Raw genomic sequence first — 11,941 nt, 5'->3', positions numbered from 1 at the left:
CCGCGCATGCTCGGCCGGCAGCCGCGCGGGCCCGCCTGCGCCGCGGCGGAGGGGCCGAGCCGCAGCACGTGCTTGTCAGTGAGGAGCCCTGCTCTCCCCGGGGCTGCTGCCGGGCAGCGTCCCTCCGACAGACCGTGTAGCTCCAGTTTGCGAAATAAAACAGGAACGACACGCCTGTGAAAGGCATGAAGTCTGTGGATAATTAGTGAGACCAATGAGTACCTGGATGAGTTTTGAAACTTGTCGGAGCACTTCGAAATTCATTAACAGCAGAAGAAAGAGACTTGAAACGTTTACTAAGGTTGACTTGGGATGAAAACATGCCAAACCTGCCTGGTAGCTTTTCTTGGGGCACGTCAGAATTACTCCCAAAACATTTGAGTTGTAAATAAGCTAACTCTAGCTTACAGGAAGGACTCCATAGGTCTCACTTCCACACATTAGAGGTTTTGTCAACAAAGCACAGAAAGGTGAAATTTCACAACTTTTCAAAAACCTATCGTTTTGAGGCAACAGCCTCAAAATAAAGAAGTAAATGAAATAAATAAGACTTCAGGCATCCCAGGAGATAATGCTGAAGTAGTGTTTATGTATTCAGCATTTGTTCAGTGGAGCGTAGACCAAAACTTTCAAGTTGTACAGATGAATCACCTCATGAACACCAATAACCTCAGGTGCTTTCTTCTCATGGACTTGTAGCAGCAGCAGCAGAACAGAGTATTTATTTAAGTATTCAGTGAGAGGCAGAGTAATACAAAAAAGAACAGTAAAAGATCTTTGATCAACTACTATGATAGAAGTAGTTTTAAAGCTAGAAAAGTCAAGTGAGCAATCTTAATTTAAGAGATGATAATTTCCTTACTGAGTTTAAGATTATTTCCAGCTTGTCATACCCATTTATTTTTGAGGGATGTTCAATTATTTTTCATTCAGCATCTGGAGTAGGTTTCTATCAGGGTGTGAACACAGTCCACATGTCCAACATCATTCTTTTCACTCAGAAACTTGGATATATTTTTGTGTTGTTGTGAAAGCAGTACTCAGTTATCACTCAGAGCTACTTCTTCAGATGTTGCCTAAGCTAAGAAACTTACTCTGCAAAGATTTACAGATTCCTGTTTTCAGCTGAAGAAAGTAGGCCTATTCCAGAGGCTTAAATTAATACTTGGGTGTTTACAATGTATTTTCTCCAGGCAATTAGAGACAAAATTTGGAAAAGGTGCCTTAGTCAAAGCTTTATCTTATTTTCTGCAATATTTATTGGTAACAAATACTGGTAACACCCAAAATTAGTCTCAACTAGAGATACCTAAAACAGTAATACTAATGTAGGAGTACTGATTTTGGTATATTAGTCTTCCTTCTTACCTCCCAAATTTTTATTAAACCTCCATCTGAGGTCTGAATTTGAGATCTAAGAATCAGGGACTCCGTAGCTGGGCTGCTTTGTAAGAACAAGACACCTTTCAAGTATAACTTTCAAGTATAACACTGACATGACATTGCTTAGGTTCTTCTGCCAAAATCTAAGCACCTGAGATTTTCAACCAGAACAAGATCAACTCTACTTAAACTGGAGGCTGAACAAGCAGCTGCTTGTTCTGGTATAACCAACTCCCATAAACTTACTCATTCAAATACATCCTTAACTGTAATAAATTGTTTTAGTTAATTTATTGCTTACTTTTTGTTTTCTAAACTGTAACAGACTGATACTGGAATTTCTGGTGGAGAAACAAACGTTCCTGCAGGAATCCTAGAGCCCTGGCTGTTATCTGTGGTTCTGTAAAACTGTGGGATTGTGATTAATGGTAACACATAAGCTGGTGTGAAGAGGGGGCAGGTTTGTGAAGCTCTAAAGGACTCTTCAGCTTCCTTCAAAGATCCCATACCCATGTGAAGTAGCACTTGGTGCTGATTTAGGGACATACCAGACTATTGCACTGGTTTATCTACAGACCTTGCATCTTGGCTTGAAGCCAAAGGTGCTGCTGCTGCTGCTGGAGTTTACCTGAACAAGAACAGAAAAAGGGGAGCAAAGCTTTCCACCCCTGGTGTGACAAAGGTGGTTCTGGTCAGGAAATGTCTTAACAACCAGTGCATAAATAATGTTGTCTTTGACTCCCTTTTCAGCTCTGAGTGTTTTGTTAAATGTGGTTTCATACATCCCTCTTCCAAAGTTTCTGATTGCCAACAAATTTCCTGCAGTAGCTTGGTACACATTAAATGTTACAAGTAGATTAGAAAACAAGAAAGAAAGGAACACAAAATTAGACTTCTTTCTACATTTGGAAGCTGAAAGAAGTAGTTACAGTTTTGAAAGTAATGTCTACAACAGTTCTGTAATTGGCCCATATATTGTGTTTAAACTCCTCTGTTCTAGATGTTGCCCTATTTTCACTAGGCCCTCTAGTAATGATAATAATAATCATAATAACAACACCACCAACAACAATACCAACACCACTTTAAATTACTAAAAGCTGTGTTTTTAAAAAACTTAAATTGCCATCTGGATGCTTACAATATTGTGAATTCAGAATTAATTAATTAATCCTGAATCCATCACAAAAGTAGTATGTATATTTAATACATGCAAAACATTCATTTCACAATCAATTTTTACTTATAACACCCCCCCTTTCCTTATTCACACCTAATAGTAGTGATAAGCTTGAGAATTAAAAAAACAGCAAGTAACAGTTGCTTATGACAAATAGACCTGAAAGGTTTTCCTCACACTTTCCATCCAAATTCATACTTAGAAAAAGAAAAATCTGAGAAGTCTAAATTTAAAAAAGTTAGAATTATAAACTACCCAATATTTAGAAGAGTTTCTTCTTACCTTTTACCTAAATGTGTAGGATGCAAAGCACAGCCAGTGCAGAGTCTAGAAGTAAAAATAAGTATGATTTAATAAGAGGCAGGAATGTGAGATGATTAAAAGCAGCACAACAGAAAGAAGATAATAACTGCTATTGTACATAGCTTGCTAATAATTCTTTTACATTCATTCTTTTCCTAGGAATTTAGTAGATTTGCCATAATACAGCATAACATTTCTAAATTTTCAACAAGATTTTAGAAGTAGAGTTTCTGCCTTATTTTTTTGTATCTCTGAGATAGAACTTTCCATTTCTCTTCACTGCTTAAAACATTATTCATATTTATGCTTGATAGCATGCATTATGAATAATACAGCTTGAAAGTTAAATACTAATTTAAACATCTTCTATTCTCCATTGTTAATGTTGTTTTCTCAATAACCAAAAACTGATTGAAGACAAAATACTGTCAATACATGAAATTAAAAACTTGTAAACATTGTTAACATTGTATTAAGTATAGCTGGTCACAAGGGCCTTGAATAATATTCACACTCTTAGAAAAGACAGCATAGTAAGACTGTAAAATTTTATGCTGATAATGTCTTTAGTTACAGAAAACAGACAGGAAAAAGTTATACTGCAGGAAGGGAAAAGTAACACTGCAGATAAATATTTATCTTAAGTAGAGCATTCATAATTAGTAGTTGCCTGTGGAAATACCAAACAGTATTGCAAACAGTAGATTTCATACCAAAGGATTTGCTTTAGAGACGAATTCTTAACGTTTTTGAAGCAGTTAAAAATGTCAGTGCTTAACACTATAGCAAAACTATATATACCAGGATTTTGATTGTGAACTATAAAGCAGCAAATGAAGAATAAATATCCAAATGGCTTACCAAAAAATAGCAGAACCTAGAATGAAGCTTTAAGTATTAAATGTATTAAATATGTGTGGATAGGCTTTAGCTTTGTGTTAAATGAGTTTATCCAAGGACAATGACACCAATTAAATTTATTCATAGTGTCCTTTTTCTAGTCATTTATTACAAATTACCCACCTTTTTCCTGTGTGTTTATGCTGTGTTTTTCTGCTTTATCAAGTAATTCAGGAAAGAACCAACATGTTGAAAGTAGCATGTGTTCAGGATTGTGATATCTCTAGTATATTTGCATTTTACAGAGGAGAAACTTAAAGAATTAAACTAGAGTGCAAAAACAAGGTAATGAAAAAATAAAGGTTTCAGCAGTGGGTAATTCAGTAATGGGGAAGGGTAACAGTAAGTAAGGCAGGTAAAGATCTAAGAGGACTATGTGCAAGAAATGACCATCTTCAGTCATAGACTTGCCAAGATGGTAAAGAGGCTTTAAACATGCTGCCAGGGGAGAAGAACTTCCTTCCATCCCAGTCCCACTGGTTTGATGCCAGTGCCGCCGCAAGAGATGCCCAGAATCTGGAGGAAGGATCATAGTGATGCCTAAATATTTTTAGCTTCTTTATATATTTGTAGCTTTGTGGATTTTTAATATATAGCTGTATAGTTTCTAGCACTTTCTTACACTTTAGAACAGTAGTTATCCTTTCTTACATATTATGTCACATTCTTGAAATGCTGTTTGGTCTTATTTTCAAGGAAAAGAACTTCTAACAAGGACATCTTGCTTTGCACCAGTGCCTGGGAGACATAACAAGATACAGCGCTAGGAACCCCTTGGAGACACTCCAGCAGGCCAGGTCCAAGGGTGGGTTACCAGGGCAACCAGTCTCCTATTGGATGTACTAATTAGTTGAACTTATAAAAATTGTGAAAATTTAATGCTGCGTGTGGACATAGGGATAATCTGTGCACCTGAAAGCTTTCATTAAAAGACTGCTCTTTATGTTAGCCATTCTAATATTGTTTTTCTTCCGCTTTTAGGCAACAAGAAGTTAGCAGGAGAGCACCTGAAGAGCAGCACAAAGGAATTCCAGCTACTCCAGCCAGTGAGTTGGCTTCATCGGGGGGGTCCCACTTAAATGGCTCTATGCAAATGCACACAGCATGGGGAATAAACAACAGGAGTGAGAGATGTGCACATGCCTGCAGGGCTACAGTCTTACTGGAATCATGGAGACATGGTGGGATGGCTCCTATGACTGGAGTGTTAGAATGGAAGGATACAGACTCTCAGACATATCAGAAGGATGCATCTCTTCAGAGACAGGTAGGAGCACCCTCACGTTCACAAGCCCTCACCTTCACAAGGGACTTCAACCATAACAATATCTATTGGAAGGGCAACACAGCAGAGCATAAGCAATACAGGAGGTTGCTGAAGTGTGTTGATGATAACTTCCTTCTCCAAGTGACACGGAAGCCAACAAGAAGAGATGCTTTGCTGGGCCTTGGTCTCACCAACAGGGAGGGGCTGCTGAGGCACATGAAGCTGAAGGGCAGCTTTGGCTGCAAGTGACCATAGAATGGTAGCTTTCAAGATACTTAGGGCAGTGAGGACAGTGCAGAGCAAGCTCACTGCCCTGGACTTCAGGAGAGGAGAGGGATCTCTTCAAGGATCTGCTTGGTAGACTACCACTGACTGACATCAGAGCTGCATCTCTGCTGTATGATGTAAAGCATAGTCTATGCTGACAGAATTACAGCTATGCAAGGAACAGGATTGGCTGGCTTTAAGATTGAGAAAACATTTAAGTGATTCAGAATCATTAAGTTACATTTTTATCCTGTGAAAACTCATGTCCTCCACATCTGCACAGCAAGTAGGTGTAGCTTATCATACACAATGATGCAAATCAGCACTTCAACTTGTTTAAGTAGACTGAGAAGCAGTGATGGAACTATGCACATATATATTTTTCCCACACTGATCATAATTAGATTTTAGGATCTTGTTGGGGTTTAAACCCAGATGGCAACTAAGAACTCTGTAGTCGCTCACTTACCTCCTCCCCACCCTGGTGGAATGAGGAGGAAAATCAAAAGCAAAACTTGTAGGTTGAGATGAGAACAGTTTAATAATTGAAATAAAGTTAAAAAAAAATAGTAAGTAATAATAATGTCAATAAAAAGGAAAAACAAGTGATGCACAAAGCAATTGCTCACCATCTGCTGACCGATGCCAGACACCATCCCCGAACCCCAATTAGCCCCCAGTACAGGTAACTCCCTTAGCTTATACAACAGGGCATGATGGTCCATGGTGTGCAATATCCCTTTTGCCAGTTCAGATAAGCTGTCCAAGCTATGTTCACTCACAGTTGTTTTGGGGCTGGGGTTTTTTTGGGTTGTTTTTTTTTTTGGTTGTGTACCTCCTCACTGGCAGAGCATGAGACCAAGAAAGTCCTTGGATAAACACAACTTAGCGACAACCAAAACACCAGGGTGTTATCAACATTATTCTCATACCGAATCCAAAACACAGCAATGTACCAGCTACCAAGAAAAAAATTATCCCAGCCTAAACCAGGACAGATCTTCAGCTCAAGAACTCTGTCACATTTACCTTTAGGGTGTTTAGCATACAATCCTGGTAAATACTGCTGAAGATTTAAGATTACTAACTTTCATTGTGCTTAAAATAATTTGTAAGAGATATTGGGAGGTGAGGGGGTCAACCAAAGCTAAATCTAGATATGGAATAAAATCTTAATAAAAAAATATCACCTCCAGTGACCTGGCCTGTATTCTTACAGGCTTGCCAAGAATTTTTTAATTTTTTTGGTCTTCTTGTTAGCAAGATCAAATGTAATGAGCTCAAAAAGACATCTGACTGCAGACATGACAGTTTTATCCATGACTTGAGAATCGCTGGGCATGTAGAAGACCAATGTTTACCAGTCTTTACTTGTCAGAACTAAGCAGAACAAGGATGGAAATTTGATTTACTATTTTAAACTATTCCAACCAGCAGACTAATGGCTTTTCTAGGGGATGTCCCTGTTACAAGAGTTTTGTTCACATTCTGTACTGACTTCAGAAGCTTTCCAACAAAACAAACAAACAAACAAACAAACAAAACCAAACAAAATCAGTCACAACAGGCATGTTTTGATATTAGCTCAGTAGCACTTAGCAAAAGGAAAAAAAATTTGTAATATTCCTAAACATTTATTCCTAATAGAGAATCCACATTAACAGGCTATCAAGTCCAACTATTTGTGAATTTATGTTTCGTTGTAGAGGTTCAAAATGTAGACCACTCTGTGAGTCACTGGAAGATGAAGAGAAATGGAAATGTGTGGCTCATTGCAAAAATAATCTCCTTAATAGGATGGTAAATTATGCTTTCTTTGAACAGTGGCTTGAGTACCAAAATGCTGTGTCTATGTAAATAGTTTTGGACTGAGACTTTTCAAGAAGTTGCTCGTCATGTCTTTATCTGGATCTGAAATAAAAGGGCACTAAACTACACAATGGCTGCTTGAAGGGTAAACTCTGCCAGTGTAATCAATGGGTGATAGTGTTTCATCTGTCACATCTCCAGTCCGGATATGAGTTTGTATCTTCCCCATTGCCTTTTGCCAACATTGTTTTCAGTTGCTCTAAGCTACAGTGACTCCAGTTCTCTGCCTTTTCCATGTGAAGAGGGTGGGGTGTTTTAGTAAAAAAAGCAGACTTCATGGACTCTGGCATGAACCCTTTGAGGCTGTACAATGCTGCAATGCCATGCAAGTCAGGGAAGATGTGGTGATACTATGTGAAGACTGACCCAAAAACTCAAGAGAGATGATATCAACACCATCAAATGGATGAATAAAACCATATGATGAATCCTGATAGAAAAAATACAGTAACCATCACTTCACTTTGTCCACTTTTGACTGTAGTCCTCATTTATGATTGTTTCAGTTGATTAAGACTGGAAGCACAATAGAGGTTAGTGCATGTGTACTTAATTCAGTTCTGACTAGAAGTATAGAAGTATAGAAAGTATAGAAAAATAGTTGTCACACCTCTGTTCTGCAGTTATATTTATTAGATTAAATTTATAATCCATTATATAAAATCTACTAAAGCATGTAAAATGCCTCTTAAATCACCTTCAACTTGATTTCATCTTTTTATGTTATTGAAAGCATGGAATAGTTGAAAGTGAAGCATCAAAATTAATACGAATTTTAAACTGAATAAAGGCACTATTAGTGTTACCCATGGCTGGGTGTTATATACAGATGAGAGGCACAAGCATCAACTATGAAGACACAGCATAAATATTGAGGATATTGTGTCTTTCTGAATTAGCAAGTAATTTGTGTTTCTATAGCAGTTAATCATAAGAAGTTAAAAAAACTTCACAAATGGGCAAAGTTTAAGGAAAGGAAGTAATATTGGTCAATGCCTTGTTCCAGATCACATGAAAAACTTAATCAACAACAGATTGATTAATCAAAAACAGATGATCTGCCTTTTTTTTTTAATACATTGTGAAACATTATATTAAACGTTTTATTGAACATTTGTAGAAGTTGCCTTGAGCCCTAATCAGAGTCTCTGGATCCTGTAATAAAATAAATTATAAAATTATTCTTCAGTGGTTACCCATAGTACTACCAAAGAAGTTGTAAGGAAAGTTCATGAGGGAAATATCCAGCTGTGGGATAAATGCAAATTCAAATCCACAGCTCAATGGGACCTTCCACATGTCATACAATGTAGAAACCTTGTATTGATTTGGTCTTGTGTCACAGAAGACCCTATACTTTAGTAGTAGCTTATTAAAAACTACTACAGACAGCAGTGGTGTCTCATGTTTATGAAGAGAATTATTTTTCTTACATACACTGCAGCATTATCATGAAGTTTATAATATAAATTAAACCTCATAATTCTTAGATTTACTGTAGATTGTAAATTTGTATTTGTAAGGTTGTATCTGAAAAATTATATGTTGTGTCTTACCTGGGCAGATGTTCAGTTTTTTGTTAAACCAGATAAATATTATTTCCTCAAAGAGATAAATATTAGAGGATAATGCACTTGCCAAGTGCACTATAGATTTGGCTGCATTTTGCAGATAGACAAAAGCAGCAAGTACTCTGTGACCAATAAATTGGATTTTGGGAAATTTACTTTTAAATAAAGAATGTATTTTGTATAATTGAATATTTATTAAATCCATACATTTACTCATGCAAATACAATATTTTGACTTTGGCAGTACAGAATTTTGGTCCTGGTTCTCCCAGGGCAAATACCCAGAGATTCAACTTCAAACACTGCTAAGGAACTGAAGACTTTTTCAGTTTAGAAACTGGGTAATCAAGTATGAAATGTGGAAACAGCCTGGAAAACTAAAACTACAGAGTATGTAAGGAAAGTTTTACCTAAAAGAGGTGGCTACATGTGTACAAAAGTTAAGCAGAAATATCCCTTACCTTTTTCTCTTCAGTCCAGATTCAGCAGAACTGGCGCAGAAAAAAGTATTTAAAAAGTAAGATGAGTTGAAGTCCTATGACAAAGAATTGCAGATTCCCAATGTTTCCAGCAACTGAAGTATCTCATCAGAAAGAATATTGCACTGCCTATTCTGCTGTTTTTCCATGATAATTTATTCCCATTCTTTCAGACAACAACAGTAAAGTGATGCCACAAGAAATCATTCTGTCCTGAAGCAGATTAAAAATGGAGAAATCAAGACGGTAACAAACAGGGTGGAGCCCAATCCACTCTTCTCATGCCAAAACAGTGTCAATTAAAGATTTATTTTCTTCTTCGTCTGACTTCAGAGATCCACCCAGTGTCAGAAGTTGGTATTGAAGTCCCAGAACACCAGACACTGTACTAAACACTCCAAGGTAGCACCACTGTTTTAATCTCTGAAAAAAAATGTTTTGACAAGCTGGGGGTGGGGGGGTGGAAGAAGCACGTTCTTAATCTGGGAAAGGAATCTGCATTTATGCCTTATTTATGCCTTTGTCATAACAAACATAAACCTTGGTGCTCTGCTTTTCAGTATATGAAATCCTTCATTTTTATGAAGTCTAGAACATCACCATACCAACAGGATGTTATCTCCCAGTTGCCAAGTCTTGCTACATTTATTTTTTCTTGATGACATTGACATTTGATAATATGGATGCAGAAATGAGAATGACTAGGATTCAAACAGAATCTTGTCAGAAGAAATCTAAATAAATTTTAAAAAGTGAACATTTTTAACATCCATAATTACTTCAGTAGAATGGATTATGATTTTTAAAAAAATATATTTTGCAGTCTTTTGTCTTGAGATTTTACCAGCCTGCTTTTATGTTAATTATTTGAGACTTCCCCTGTAAATATGTCCAGCTGTCTGGAATTCATCTTATGTGTTTAATTTATGTCAGACACTGATTTAGCTGTAAGCCTTAGGCATGCTGGAGCTGGTTTTCATTTTTTTTCCCCCAAAGATTCAAACCCAAAAGAACTTATGTCAAAAGCTGTGAAAATGAGAAACTCGAGAACTCTTCCGGAGTCAGATCTGCCACATGGAGAGCTTCTGAATTTGTTATTTTTCTTCCTGAAAACTGATCTTACAGTTCCACTAGAAAAGGCTCACATCCAAATATGACTAATAATGAAAAGATTTCTGTACAATAAGCAGGCCACTAGTAACTGCTGGCTGACATAAGGTACTGAAACTTTTGCAGGAATGGCTCATGGCATGATGTTCAAGAATTCTTTGTCTTAGGACATTTTCATATATAGAGTCAATTTGAGGCTATAGATGTCATCATCCTCCTACTAATTAACACAATGAGATTCCTGCAATGTATTTCCTCTCTGAAATCACTTTACATTAGGGGAACTGAAACAACCAGTAAAGAAATTTTTCTTTCTCCATTCACTAAGAGAGAAGACTTCGATGATATATTTATACTGCTAAACAAAAAAAAAAATAAATAGCAGCTGGGAGCAGCTGAAGCACTGACCTCTCAGTAATTGACACTGCTTAACTGTAAACTTACTCTCCAGATGTATTTGGACTCTTCTGAGGAGACGATTCCAGGAAGTCCCTAGAGAGTGGGCTAGTCCTAAGCACCAACTGGTCTTGAGGGACTGGATCTAAGCCCAGTTATTTGGCAGCACAGGCAAAGTCAAATATCAACCCTCTGTGCCTTAAACTGGGGCCTTTGTGACTACCATCCCCTTCAACTTGTTTCCTTGCCAAGTTAAGGTTCCTGAACTTTCCTGAAGATAGTATAAAGAAAAGATATTTGGAGCAGGACAAACATCTAAAATTCTTTGATTTTCCTACATATTTATAGTAGAGATTACATTTAAAAATAACAGTGAAGTGCTGCTCGAAAAGCTGAAAAATTCTTCTGGCACTGAGGGTCATGTCACACCTCTTTACATATCAGTTTAATTCTCTTTCACAACTGTTTTGCAGGACCCAGCCCTGGGAAATGAAAACATTCCCTGGCTGTGCCAGTTACACCTTGATTCCTCATGGCCCTCCTCGGATAACCACCTTGTTGCACCTCAGGTTCTTCTCACTTACTTTGCTGGTGTCACTCACCTAGTGGCTCGCCCTAGCAAGGGAGTGTGATTGCATCAGTACAACAAGCTTGGTTTGGCCCAAGTTTTCTGTAAGAGCGCAGCAATACTGCAGCACTTTTCCAATTTAATTAGAGCTCACCTAATCCACCACATAGATCCAAGATACAGGGGAGCTCTAATAGTGGGAAGACTGTACACTCACAGGTTGAAAAAAATCCTTCCAGAACTTGCCTCTGAATGTACCACCACTGGGGACCACAGACCTGAGTCTACACCCAGGTGACACATGCACGACTCAAGATCAACAGCATCAGATCCATCAACAATCCAGACTGTTTGCTCTGTCCTCAAACAGTTGAAAGTCTTTGTATCTTCGCATAAACTATTAAAATACCTTTCTTCTGTTGGCCTACCATTATGCTAAAGACTTAAATGTTTCAAAATGTTGGGTGTGTTCCAATATCCCTCTTCACTCTAGTGAAGGTGTCATCATGCTTCCCATAGCATGTAATTTGTCAGTAAAACAACCAATCTGAAAAACCCTGAAGGCAAAAATTCCTTTTCCAAGGTCACAAATGGGAACTGTTCTAAGCTGATCCAATAGAGATATGCATGAAGCTCCAACTCCTACCC

The 11,941-nt window shown here is 37.6% G+C and overlaps 1 protein-coding gene across 2 annotated transcripts in view; it reads right to left on the bottom strand.

Annotated features, from left to right (window-relative positions):
- TMEM19 (transmembrane protein 19) overlaps window positions 1-9,625 on the bottom strand; it is a 21,312-nt gene extending 11,687 nt beyond the window's left edge. The window contains exons 1-2 of one of the 2 annotated variants that reach the window (XM_017733242.1): window positions 9,202-9,625; window positions 2,846-2,890 (exon numbers count right to left, since the gene is read on the bottom strand). The gene's annotated coding sequence lies outside the window, so the exon portion shown is untranslated. The remainder of the gene's footprint in view (window positions 1-2,845; window positions 2,891-9,201) is intronic. The other variant, XM_017733241.1, reaches the window with a different exon arrangement.
- Between the last annotated feature and the right edge of the window lie 2,316 nt (window positions 9,626-11,941).

The sequence above is a fragment of the Corvus brachyrhynchos genome, unplaced genomic scaffold (genome assembly GCF_000691975.1).
Source record: "Corvus brachyrhynchos isolate BGI_N302 unplaced genomic scaffold, ASM69197v1 scaffold32, whole genome shotgun sequence".
Taxonomy (NCBI): domain Eukaryota; kingdom Metazoa; phylum Chordata; class Aves; order Passeriformes; family Corvidae; genus Corvus; species Corvus brachyrhynchos.
This window is presented reverse-complemented; position numbering and strand designations above follow the sequence as displayed.